At 43.3% G+C, this 14,328-nt stretch overlaps 1 long non-coding RNA gene across 1 annotated transcript in view; it reads right to left on the bottom strand.

Annotated features, from left to right (window-relative positions):
- Nucleotides 1-400: 400 nt before the first annotated feature.
- The window catches only part of LOC140106533 (uncharacterized), a 30,752-nt gene continuing 16,824 nt past the window's right edge, over nucleotides 401-14,328 (bottom strand). The window contains exons 2-3 of the long non-coding RNA XR_011850801.1: nucleotides 1,294-1,484; nucleotides 401-801 (exon numbers count right to left, since the gene is read on the bottom strand). This is a non-coding gene — a long non-coding RNA (uncharacterized lncRNA). The remainder of the gene's footprint in view (nucleotides 802-1,293; nucleotides 1,485-14,328) is intronic.

Genomic DNA, 14,328 nt, shown 5'->3' with positions numbered 1-14,328 from the left:
ATGAAATCTGAAAAGTAATGAGACAATCCCTTTAACCCAAACTTCCTAGAAATGAAAAGAATTAGATTGAATCGTCCAATACAAGAGATGTCTTCATCATGTGTCAAAAAGACTTTGGGTCCACATATGGTCACCTAGACCTTCCCACCATGTATAGCTCCGCCCCTGGAGAAGCAGGGGGACAATGAATTGGTCAATTAGGGCGACAGATCACATCAGGAAGAAGTGACTCACATGCAAACAAAAAGATTTATTTATGGAAGTCACAAAAACAGGACAACATTTTGTAAAGTAATTTTATTTCTCGTTATGAATGAAGGTACCGATGACACGTGGACATCTCCGCACATGAAATACTCTACCTTACTGGAAGTTTACAAACACCACTTTGTGCATTTTACATCTATTTGATTTCATAGCTGATTTAGAAAATTTATGTCCAACTCAACGAGCCATGTTTAACCTCTATTTTCACTCCTACGTGTGCCCTTTTTCTGACCCTCAGGCCAGTAAAGTAATTTGGAAATCGAACTTTGCCTGAGTGTTAATGATGAAGCACTGGGAAGTTTTGTCTGTAATGAGGCACCATACAGACGGAAGTACCAGTTGGGATTTCTATTACAGCCATATGTGACTCCGATGTTGCATGCATTAACATACGGCGGGTCAGGTTAACATATGTACGCTGAAAAATGACTAATGACTTATCACACTGATGTTATTTTTGGACCCTCTTCCTTGTGTGCAACCTTTCAGAAAGGAACAAGTAAAAGCAGTTTATGAATCCTCAGCCTTGGTTCCCTGTGAAGAAGCAGAAAAGTTAAACCATATGCTGAGCAGGGAGAGGAAGGAAAATTAAAGCATATTGGAAAAAAAAAAACAGCATGGGGGCATCGGCATCCGGTAGTAACTAGCCAAAGGGGATGAATGCCCAGCAATGTCCCTCTTCCTGGCAGACAGCAGTAGGCTTGGATGACAGATGCTACCAGCTTTGTCCCACAGGCTAAATTTGGTGCCCTTTGTGCCACTCATACAGATATGGCTGCAGGGGCACCAAAATTAGATTGGCAGAATGCAGAGAGTCAACTTTTTAATGCCATCAATTCGGGACGGAGAAGACAGGTATTAGCTCTGGGATCTCCGAGGTCCCCACATGCCATTAGTTTCCTTTACAGCTGCACTGGGTTCCGGATTATGAATTTGCCGCGGTTGGTCATCCATCAGTTTCTCGTCCTCACGCCAGCACAATCCAACAACAACAAAAAAGAGCCCAACACAAAGCGTAAACTTTACCTGCTGAAATCCCAGTTATCGGTAGAGATACATTTCATCAAGTGATGAAGCCTCTTATACATTATACAGGTACCAGTGAGCTCATTATTTCTACTCCATACTGCCCGGCTCCATAGGAATAAGCCACTTCCTTACTTTTCCCTGTTACACAGGAAATCTTTAAAAACTTGGCTGTGGAGTTCTGGAATTACCTGTGGAAACATATTGAACAAGGTCATGCGGAGAGGTCAGCGCTGTCAGACACCGTGTCACAATCCTTGCATCCACCACTGTAATTTGTTTTTCTAGCAATTTTTTTTCTCTCCTCCAGGATATGTAGCTGCAGAGACCTAATCCTATAAAGTGTGAACTTTACATGATGGTTATTGTTCAGTTTCCTTAAGATTTTTTTTTATAGATGTACCGTCAACTTTTTGTAATATTTTTGTAATAGTATGAAAATTAAAAAAAAAAACAGGAACCTTTCCCCACTTCTTCCTCTGTGTATTTTTACACATCCTTTTCTGCTTTTTTGTTATATAAAAACTTTTTTATCTGTGTTTTATTTATTTTGAACTATGATCCATTTCAATGTATTTATTATTTTGTGTTCTAAATTTTTAATAAAAAGGGGCCAAAAAAGTTAAAAGGGTTATCTTGTTTTAGTGAACAAAACCTGTTGGGTTGAGACTTTTTACCCTTTATCCCACCTTCACACCAAGTGAGCATAGTGGGCCAGCACTCCAGCTATAGCCTGCACCGCTATTTTGGGAAGGGCTTGACGTAGAATCGTCTGGATGTGTAGCCATGCACCAAAAATACTGAAAGTGCTTGGGGGAACTTGAAGTACTGTTGCATGATTTTTTATGAATGAAATGGAAGCAGCCAAGCAAGGATCTAGAAAACTGACATAAAAAGTATATTCTGAAATGTGTTTTCTGAAATTGGACAACCCCTTTAAAGCACAACTGAAACATTTTTTTCACAAATCAATAGCTCTTGGCATATACAACAACTTTACCTATTATCTTTGTTACATATATCCAGCAATTTCTTTGCTATCCTCCACAGTTTAACCTGGCTCTATACTAGCTGGGTCCTTTGTCTTTTCTGGTTACTCTTATGAACCATTCATATGTAAACAAGGTACAGAGTGAAAAAGGGGAGGGGATGCTGAAGAAGAAGAGCGGAAAGTCATGCGATAGGGCTCTCTGTGTATGTAGCAGTGCTGAGTGTGTTCAGTGTTGTGGATACAGATATTTCCTACACAGAATAGTATGATACAAGATCTCCCCTGTTCCCTATTAGTCCCTCCATCCCAGTCTGTGATTCTACAGAACTTTCTCTGTCTCTCTCTCTGCAACTCAACACTTCACATAACTTTTTTTACTTCCCATTCTACCACCTATTACATGTTCCATGATCCTCCATGTGATGGAAGCTGCCAGATCACTATATATATCCTGTATGTAAACTATGCAGTGTTCAGTTGACTTACTTGTAGGAATCTCACTGGATTTGCTGCTAAATTACTGAATGAGAGAACACGAGGTATTATGGGAACTGTGGGCAGAGTGAATTGGACTCAACTGCAGGGCACATATAGGAAGAGGTTAGTCTCTGACCACTTCACCACTAGTGAGAAGGATTTTTGTCAAACACTTTTAGAGCAAAAAATGTTTCCATAACTTTGGAAAGAAAATGGTGAGTAACACAATATGGGCATAGTTCTGTTTGTTTCTAAAGCGGGAGGGGGGAATCACATTTTGGTAAAATTATTATGATTTCAGATTAACGCTTTAAAGATTAGTTAACAGATGCATATTGTACCCATATTTAACAGTCTTCAGTATGTTCAGGATGTTAAACTGGCTTCCAAAACTATAAGTATCGAAGCATCTACTAAAGTTGCAGGATATATTGGTGTTACCTTACCAAAGGAAAAAAATAAGAGAAGTGACTACAACAAGCCCATCACAATGAGGCTTCAATTTACTAAAATCATGCACTTTTGTTTCGTTTGTTATCTAAAATTTACAAATCTTGCCATATGATTTTGCACACAATGGATTAATGGGATTGAACTTCAAGAATGACCTGCAAATGTTCTTTTAATCCTATGCAGATCAAGCAGATAATTCTCTAGTTATAGAGAATATAAAAATATATAACCCACAAACTTGCATTAATCTTTTGCAAATGAGGGCAAATTTGATTATTACAAAAGATAAAGAAAGAATAAAATTATCCTTCTGTAACAATAACAAAAAAAATCATTTGAGACTTTATAATTTCATCTAGTAAAAGCCGGGATCATAAGGCGGCACACACATGGCAAAGTACAATAAAATCCGTATATGGGGGCCCCTAAAACATACCATGCAATTTCTTGGGGCCCTAAAAATACAGGAAAAGGTCTTCACTTAGTTGTAGGACGCAGATGACTCTCCAAGGTCAATAGTTACAAAATCAGCCTATTAGAGACCTACATCCTGTATGAATGGCAGTTCAGTTTAAAGGGGTTTCCCAAGAAAGAAAATTCTCAAATTTCAATCCCCTGGTGATGTTTACACAATAAAGATAATTTTTACCCCCTTACTTTACAATTTTATTTAGTGTTATTGCTGTTTTACCTCCTATCACTCAGTGATGGTCAATGTAAGATTCCAGAGCAGACACTTCATGATCCCTCTGTGCTATGAGATGCTGTGTGCTGACAATGTGCTTAGATTATGAAGGTACAGGGTTTATCTACACTTTTATTTACCTTCTAAACATTTACTGGTATCTGACACATAGAAAGAGAGATGAGACATATCAGCGATGAGATGATCCATGAGATGCATAATACACACAATGAAACAGTCAGCTCTACTACATCTCTGCTCTGCCACAACACACTATCAGATCTCATGTGCCTCCGTCCCCCTCCCCTGGATAAAAACTTATCTACCTGTAGCTGTGTAGCTCACCTCTCGCTGCTGCTGTTGTTTGCCGGCCGGAGGTCAGTGTCAGAACAGATATAAAGCAGCACCAAGTTTACGATACAAATACAGCAGTAGAACCAAGCTCTCCGAATGTAGCACAAGCACCAAATGTAGTTTTTTTTAATAGTATCATAGTTTATACTGATGAAAAAAGACACTTGTCCATCAAGTTCAACCAAGGAAAGGAAGGGATGGGATGAGGAAGGGATTTAGGGGAAACAATTCTATATAGCATAACTATCAATGTTATTTAGGTGTAAAAAGGCATCTAGACCCTTCTTGAAGCTCTCTGCTGTCCCTGCTGTGCTCTGCGCCTGAGCTCTCTGCTGTCCCTGCTGTGACCGGCACCTGAGCTCCCTGCTGTCCCTGCTGTGACCGGTGCCTGAGCTCTCTGCTGTCCCTGCTGTGACCGGCGCCTGAGCTCTCTGCTGTCCCTGCTGTGACCAGCCCCTGAGCTCTCTGCTGTCCCTGCTGTGACCAGCCCCTGAGCTCTCTGCTGTCCCTGCTGTGACCAGCCCCTGAGCTCTCTGCTGTCCCTGCTGTGACCAGCGCCTGAGCTCTCTGCTGTCCCTGCTGTGACCAGCGCCTGATATCTCTGCTGTCCCTGCTGTGACCGGCGCCTGAGCTCTCTGCTGTCTCTGCTGTGACCAGCGCCTGATATCTCTGCTGTCCCTGCTGTGACCGGCGCCTGAGCTCTCTGCTGTCCCTGCTGTGACCAGCGCCTGAGCTCGGCTATTCCACAGATTGACAGTTCTCATAGTAAAAGAGCCCATAGTTCATCAATGCGATACTAGAAAAAAAGTTCAGCCCATAATTCTATTCCCTGACATCAATTGTAGGAGCGGTAAGTGTCACAATTTCAAGAGTTTTCTGTAGATATAAGTATAAATCCTGAATAAAGTGCAATTGCTAAAAACTGTAAATTCTTTTGTAAACTTTCTAAAATCAATTAGATCTCATCTAAAGAAGAACAAGCAACGGCTAAAAGAAAAAAAACAAACATGCAGAACACACTTTGGTTGTCAAGCAGCGGTATAAGATGTATATAAACCCGCCTGATAGCTTATTACAGGCACGACAACAGAAAAATAACACAAAGCATTTCAATTTTTATGTCAACGTAAAATGTTACCACTGCCACTGGCGCATAACATTCACAGGAAAGATGTTAAATTTCATTGTTTCAATTCCGTTTGATTTTTCATTAAGTAGTAACACGCCGATCCGTTTTTTTTTCCCCTCCTTCTTTTTTTGCTCTCTCCCTGCCATTAATTCCGAAGGTTTTAACCGATTCAGCCTTTTCCGCTTAAAAGTTCTGTTCTTTTCAATTTCCCTGTCCCTCCATCCTGGCCGCTCCTAAATCAAGCCCCCGCCGCGTCTGCATATACAAATAAGGTTAGACACCTTTGGCCATTGGCAGTTCAACATTATTACAAAATTAATTTTTCAAAATGCGATTCGGATAAAAGCTTGTCCCGCCGTCGCTCTCTCTCTCTCTCTCCGAGCTACAAGATTGAATCAAGCATTTGAATAGAAATGTGTGTTACAGCCTTCTTTAATATTTAAGCGTGACATCCATTGATTTGTTTCCTGTTTTCTGCAAAAGCTTGACAACATGATAAAATAAATCATAAGAAGAAAATATAGTGGTAACATCTTTTATGGACTTCACATAGTCATCAATCTCACGCTGTGAGTGAATTATCAGCACAACAAAAAGATCTATGTTTTAAGAGCTCCAACCTCATACGAGCCGGAGGTTTTTTTTTGTTTTTTTTTTCGCCAGCAAACTCAAGGCGAGTGACTGATAAGCATCATTATTGTTTTCTGAGAGCCTAGTTTATAGTGTGCGGTGAAGGTGTTGGCATATATGTTTCAGGAAACAGAGGTTTGATCAATTCTAAGTAGACATCTTCTAACGTATAAAAAAAAAAAAAAAAAATCTAACAAGGTTTCCAGCTGAGCCGTATTAAAGTACCCATCATACCATGTCAGCGTGACAGGACCCGTGGTGTTGCCTCCTTATATTTAATGCCAAATTAACCTTTCTTATCGCATTGCCATGCACAAGATGCATGGATCACGGCGTCTCCGTAGTCGGAGCGAAGGGATTGCGTCTTCAACGTGACCAAAAAAAAAAATAAGAAAAGGTTTGCCAGAAATTTGCAATGTTTTTGAATTATTCTTCTTCTATGTAGATTTATTGGTGATAAATATTATATTTCCGCAAAATTATGGTTTTTCCATAAAGGTTTTAGATTCTAAAAAATGTCATTATTACCAGCACAGAAATGATATATTGCAGCACCAGATAAATAAACATGAAACGGAATGACGTCGTATGTAATAGAAGTTTGTTATTATTGTTATTTATAGTAATAAAATTATTATTCATGCATTTTGTTGCATCTACATCTTTAATTCGCAATTTTTTGTTTGAAATTTTTTCATTTTTTTTAAGGATATTTTAAAATTCTAAGCAGCAAAGTTTCATTTTAAGATACAAAAATGAACAAAAGCTCAAAATGACGATGCGCCTGTAGCTCCAGTGACTCATGGGTCAAGGTATACTGACCCACACTGACTCTGACAGTCTTTGATATCTCAATGGGGCACCGTCCGAGGAGTTCATGCAAAGTGCATTGTTCCGACGATCATGCACTGTGCCACGATTCACTAAGATCATGCTCCCGATATCCTGCATGTGTCGCTTCCCCGCTCAGGTCTGTCGGGGTTCACCTTCTTCTTCCCGTCGGTTCGTCAGATGGCCCGCCCCCCCCCCCCCGATTTGTGCCAAAATTTGATCCCGTGCGACACAAACCCCTGCTAAATACCTGTCACAGCGGCGCAAATCCCCAAAACCATGAACAGTCCGACAAAAGTGCGATCCGCGACCCTAAGTAAATAAGCCCCAATATGTTGAAGATAACTTTAGGAATGGGACAAATTCCCCCACATGTAAAATTGTGTAGGGCACTTTATACGTTTTCACTGTTTCCCAGAGACCTGCTATTTCAGAGAAAATTCGTTTTTTATCCTTATGCAAATAGAAATCTCAGTGGCCCAAGGGTGGAGCCATGCAAAATACAGTAGGTCAATCATAGTTTAAAGGGGCAGTGGTGCATCATAAAAAGAATAAAACAAGTGCTTTAGCAGACATGGTTCCATCTCTATTAAAAAAGTCTAAAATTACAAATCGCTTGGAAGCAGGAAAAGTATAGATGGAAAGTGTATATTGTTTATTCTTTATGGCGGATGTTAAGATGGCTACTAACCTGGACATATTGGGGGCCTGGATACTTTTCTTCAGAGAAAAAATATCATAGGTTATGGAAACCAAATGTTGAGTAAATTGTATGTTGATGAATCGCGAAGGATTGTTGGGTATTTTGTCTTTCTCTTTGACCAACACTATCGGATTTATAGGTTGGTCTTGATGGACCTTCATCTTTTTTTTCACCTTAACTACTATGTTACAATAGTATTTTATTTGTGTGAATATCCAATAGGGATACTGGATGAGAAAAACAGACTACTAACCTCTTCCGAAAATAGTTTTATTAGGTTCAAAACTTACTAGCACCTTCTTTAGGAAGTTTGTGAGAGCCGGTGTATTTGGGGGACATCACTATAATAATGTAGGTAGGTATGGAGCCTTTGGGAATGTAGGTTTATGTCGGTGATATACCATATATACTTGAGTATAAGCCTAGTTTTTCATCACAAAAAAAATGTGCTGAAAACCAAAACTCGGCTTATACTCGGGTAAAAAAAAATATAGGTTTTACCAGGTTTTGTGGTTAAAATTAGGGGCCTCGGCTTATACTCGAGTATATACGGTATTTATTTTTATTGTTACTGTTAGAATTAAAATATGTTTATGCTATTATTCCTCATATAATTTGGCATCAATATTTGTATGAATATGTATCTGAGCTTGTCAAACCCTTTGGACACCCAGGTAGACCACAAGATTGATCTGAGAAATCAGTCCTGTAATTGTTGGTTATTCTGCAATGCCGAAGGCAGGTTGGACTCCTATAGTACATGCTTTATCACTGTTATTTCCAGAAGTGTCAAAATCCATTGTTTGATTGCAACTTACTCTTCTACACGTCTTTTAGGATCTTGAAGAACATTACTTTTCAGCATCCAGCGTTTATTTCATATAGAGCTAGGATATGATATCATCCTTCAACATTGCCAATTCCGTCCAAGAATTTTAATAAACACACCAAGTGAAAAATGTTGTGACAAGGTTCCGAGTACCCTTAAAATTATTTCATATGGACAATTATGTTTGGAAAATGGAAAAATACAAAAGGCTCTTGGCACAACAGAGTTTTACCTGCAGAAAAGAAATAAGAAAAAATCAGTTCGAGATCGAGACTGAGGAGGGACCAGGGCAGATCAGGTAAGAGGAAAACAGATAAAACAAGCTGTAGGACAAGGGTTCCGGCTCTCCAAGTGGTTAACTTGAATAGCAAAAGAAAAATGTTACATTTTAATGATATGCATTAAAATCGGATGTGATCACAAAAAAGAAAAAACAAAAAGACCCATAAAGAAGGGCAGTGATGCGTTTCGGACTATTTGGTAGCGTCTTTATTTATATAACTAAAGAACACAAGGCAGCCAGACGCCCTATATGCAGGTAAATCCCAAGATGGGTGTAGCAATATGGCGTGTATCATAAAGGGAGGGGGTAACACACCAGACCACATGATGCAGGTGAATGGAAGGTAAATGCAGCACAGTTTTAACTGCAGTATTGAAAAAGATCTTAAATATTTTTGAATCACTTAAAAAGTCTACTCTTGGTAGAGCCGGCTCCCTAGCCATTGTCTCTGACTGTTCATGTTATGGGGATATGTCAGTATCTTGCTGCCTCTGACTATTCCTTTTATGGGGGCTACATCTGTCACCTGCTTATAGCTCTTGCCTTTGACTATTTTTACTATTGGGATTCTTGTCTTTGACGGGTCCCGTAATATGGGTCCCCTGTCTCTGACTCTTAGGGTTACAATGGTCCTGCAGTACGCTGTAGCCAAGCCATTGCCTCCGACTGTTATTGTGATGTATGCTGCAGTGTAGCCCTTACCTCTGACTGTTTTGGTTATGTGTTCCTTTCAGTACCCTGCGGCCGAGCCCTTTCTCTGACTGTTTTTGTGATGGGGTCCCATCAGTATCCTGCCGTGTAGCCCTTTCCTCTGACTGTTATTGTGATGGGGTCCTGTAAGTATGGTGCTGTGTAGCCCTTTCCTCTGACTGTTATTGTGATGGGGTCCTGTAAGTATGGTGCCGTGTAGCCCTTACCTATGACTGATCCTGTGATGGGATCCTGTAAGTATGGTGCCGTGTAGCCCTTACCTATGACTGATCCTGTGATGGGATCCTGTAAGTATGGTGCCGTGTAGCCCTTACCTATGACTGATCCTGTGATGGGATCCTGTAAGTATGGTGCCGTGTAGCCCTTACCTATGACTGATCCTGTGATGGGGTCCTGTAAGTATGGTGCCGTGTAGCCCTTACCTATGACTGATCCTGTGATGGGGTCCTGTAAGTATGGTGCCGTGTAGCCCTTACCCCTGACTGTTACTGTGATGGGATCCTGTAAGTATGGTGCCGTGTAGCCCTTACCTATGACTGATCCTGTGATGGGATCCTGTAAGTATGGTGCCGTGTAGCCCTTACCTATGACTGATCCTGTGATGGGGTCCTGTAAGTATGGTGCCGTGTAGCCCTTACCTATGACTGATCCTGTGATGGGGTCCTGTAAGTATGGTGCCGTGTAGCCCTTACCTATGACTGATCCTGTGATGGGGTCCTGTAAGTATGGTGCCGTGTAGCCCTACCTATGACTGATCCTGTGATGGGATCCTGTAAGCATGGTGCCGTGTAGCCCTTACCTATGACTGATCCTGTGATGGGGTCCTGTAAGTATGGTGCCGTGTAGCCCTTACCTATGACTGATCCTGTGATGGGATCCTGTAAGTATGGTCCCGTGTAGCCCTTACCTATGACTGATCCTGTGATGCGATCCTGTAAGTATGGTGCCGTGTAGCCCTTACCTATGACTGATCCTGTGATGGGGTCCTGTAAGTATGGTGCCGTGTAGCCCTTACCTATGACTGATACTGTGATGGGATCCTGTAAGTATGGTGCCGTGTAGCCCTTACCTATGACTGATCCTGTGATGGGATCCTGTAAGTATGGTGCCGTGTAGCCCTTACCTATGACTGATCCTGTGATGGGGTCCTGTAAGTATGGTGCCGTGTAGCCCTTACCTATGACTGATCCTGTGATGGGGTCCTGTAAGTATGGTGCCGTGTAGCCCTTACCTATGACTGATCTTGTGATGGGGTCCTGTAAGTATGGTGCCGTGTAGCCCTTACCTATGACTGTTTTTGTGATGGGGTCCCATCAGTATCCTGCCGTGTAGCCCTTTTCATCTGACTGTTATTGTGATGGGGTCCTGTAAGTATGGTGCTGTGTAGCCCTTTCCTCTGACTGTTATTGTGATGGGGTCCTGTAAGTATGGTGCCGTGTAGCCCTTACCTATGACTGATCCTGTGATGGGATACTGTAAGTATGGTGCCGTGTAGCCCTTACCTATGACTGATCCTGTGATGGGATCCTGTAAGTATGGTGCCGTGTAGCCCTTACCTATGACTGATCCTGTGATGGGATCCTGTAAGTATGGTGCCGTGTAGCCCTTACCTATGACTGATCCTGTGATGGGGTCCTGTAAGTATGGTGCCGTGTAGCCCTTACCTATGACTGATCCTGTGATGAGATCCTGTAAGTATGGTGCCGTGTAGCCCTTACCTATGACTGATCCTGTGATGGGATCCTGTAAGTATGGTGCCGTGTAGCCCTTACCTATGACTGATCCTGTGATGGGATCCTGTAAGTATGGTGCCGTGTAGCCCTTACCTATGACTGATCCTGTGATGGGATACTGTAATTATGGTGCCGTGTAGCCCTTACCTATGACTGATCCTGTGATGGGATCCTGTAAGTATGGTGCCGTGCAGCCCTTACCTATGACTGATCCTGTGATGGGATCCTGTAAGTATGGTGCCGTGTAGCCCTTACCTATGACTGATCCTGTGATGGGATCCTGCAAGTATGGTGCCGTGTAGCCCTTACCTATGACTGATCCTGTGATGGGATCCTGTAAGTATGGTGCCGTGTAGCCCTTACCTATGACTGATCCTGTGATGGGATCCTGTAAGTATGGTGCCGTGTAGCCCTTACCTATGACTGATCCTGTGATGGGGTCCTGTAAGTATGGTGCCGTGTAGCCCTTACCTATGACTGATTCTGTGATGGGGTCCTGTAAGTATGGTGCCGTGTAGCCCTTACCTATGACTGATCCTGTGATGGGATCCTGTAAGTATGGTGCCGTGTAGCCCTTAACTATGACTGATCCTGTGATGGGATCCTGTAAGTATGGTGCCGTGTAGCCCTTACCTATGACTGATCCTGTGATGGGGTCCTGTAAGTATGGTGCCGTGTAGCCCTTACCTATGACTGATCCTGTGATGGGATCCTGTAAGTATGGTGCCGTGTAGCCCTTACCTATGACTGATCCTGTGATGGGATCCTGTAAGTATGGTGCCGTGTAGCCCTTACCTATGACTGATCCTGTGATGGGGTCCTGTAAGTATGGTGCCGTGTAGCCCTTACCTATTACTGATCCTGTGATGGGATCCTGTAAGTATGGTGCCGTGTAGCCCTTACCTATGACTGATCCTGTGATGGGATCCTGTAAGTATGGTGCCGTGTAGCCCTTACCTATGACTGATCCTGTGATGGGATCCTGTAAGTATGGTGCCGTGTAGCCCTTACCTATGACTGATCCTGTGATGGGATCCTGTAAGTATGGTGCCGTGTAGCCCTTACCTATGACTGATCCTGTGATGGGGTCCTTTAAGTATGGTGCCGTGTAGCCCTTACCTATGACTGATCCTGTGATGGGGTCCTGTAAGTATGGTGCCGTGTAGCCCTTACCTATGACTGATCCTGTGATGGGGTCCTGTAAGTATGGTGCCGTGTAGCCCTTACCTATGACTGATTCTGTGATGGGGTCCTGTAAGTATGGTGCCGTGTAGCCCTTACCTATGACTGATCCTGTGATGGGGTCCTGTAAGTATGGTGCCGTGTAGCCCTTACCTATGACTGATCCTGTGATGGGGTCCTGTAAGTATGGTGCCGTGTAGCCCTTACCTATGACTGTTTTTGTGATGGGGTCCCATCAGTATCCTGCCGGGTAGCCCTTTCCTCTGACTGTTATTGTGATGGGGTCCTGTAAGTATGGTGCTGTGTAGCCCTTTCCTCTGACTGTTATTGTGATGGGGTCCTGTAAGTATGGTGCCGTGTAGCCCTTACCTATGACTGATCCTGTGATGGGATCCTGTAAGTATGGTGCCGTGTAGCCCTTACCTATGACTGATCCTGTGATGGGATCCTGTAAGTATGGTGCCGTGTAGCCCTTACCCCTGACTGTTACTGTGATGGGATCCTGTAAGTATGGTGCCGTGTAGTCCTTACCTATGACTGATCCTGTGATGGGATACTGTAAGTATGGTGCCGTGTAGCCCTTACCTATGACTGATCCTGTGATGGGATACTGTAAGTATGGTGCCGTGTAGCCCTTACCTATGACTGATCCTGTGATGGGATCCTGTAAGTATGGTGCCGTGTAGCCCTTACCTATGACTGATACTGTGATGGGATCCTGTAAGTATGGTGCCGTGTAGCCCTTACCTATGACTGATCCTGTGATGGGATCCTGTAAGTATGGTGCCGTGTAGCCCTTACCTATGACTGATACTGTGATGGGGTCCTGTAAGTATGGTGCCGTGCAGCCCTTACCTATGACTGATCCTGTGATGGGGTCCTGTAAGTTTGGTGCCGTGTAGCCCTTACCTATGACTGATCCTGTGATGGGATCCTGTAAGTATGGTGCCGTGTAGCCCTTACCTATGACTGATCCTGTGATGGGATCCTGTAAGTATGGTGCCGTGTAGCCCTTACCTATGACTGATCCTGTGATGGGATCCTGTAAGTATGGTGCCGTGTAGCCCTTACCTATGACTGATCCTGTGATGGGATCCTGTAAGTATGGTGCCGTGTAGCCCTTACCCCTGACTGTTACTGTGATGGGATCCTGTAAGTATGGTGCCGTGTAGTCCTTACCTATGACTGATCCTGTGATGGGATACTGTAAGTATGGTGCCGTGTAGCCCTTACCTATGACTGATCCTGTGATGGGATACTGTAAGTATGGTGCCGTGTAGCCCTTACCTATGACTGATCCTGTGATGGGATCCTGTAAGTATGGTGCCGTGTAGCCCTTACCTATGACTGATACTGTGATGGGATCCTGTAAGTATGGTGCCGTGTAGCCCTTACCTATGACTGATCCTGTGATGGGATCCTGTAAGTATGGTGCCGTGTAGCCCTTACCTATGACTGATACTGTGATGGGGTCCTGTAAGTATGGTGCCGTGCAGCCCTTACCTATGACTGATCCTGTGATGGGGTCCTGTAAGTTTGGTGCCGTGTAGCCCTTACCTATGACTGATCCTGTGATGGGATCCTGTAAGTATGGTGCCGTGTAGCCCTTACCTATGACTGATCCTGTGATGGGATCCTGTAAGTATGGTGCCGTGTAGCCCTTACCTATGACTGATCCTGTGATGGGATCCTGTAAGTATGGTGCTGTGTAGCCCTTACCTATGACTGATCCTGTGATGGGGTCCTGTAAGTATGGTGCCATGTAGCCCTTACCTATGACTGATCCTGTGATGGGGTCCTGTAAGTATGGTGCCGTGTAGCCCTTACCTATGACTGATCCTGTGATGGGATCCTGTAAGTATGGTGCCGTGTAGCCCTTACCTATGACTGATCCTGTGATGGGATCCTGTAAGTATGGTGCCGTGTAGCCCTTACCTATGACTGATCCTGTGATGGGATCCTGTAAGTATGGTGCCGTGTAGCCCTTACCTATGACTGTTCCTGTGATGGGGTCCTGTAAGTATGGTGCCGTGTAGCCCTTACC

This window comes from Engystomops pustulosus, chromosome 11 (genome assembly GCF_040894005.1).
Source record: "Engystomops pustulosus chromosome 11, aEngPut4.maternal, whole genome shotgun sequence".
In the NCBI taxonomy this organism is placed as follows: Eukaryota; Metazoa; Chordata; class Amphibia; order Anura; family Leptodactylidae; genus Engystomops; species Engystomops pustulosus.
Note: the sequence above shows the minus strand (reverse complement) of the source record. Positions and strands in the feature narration are given on the sequence as shown.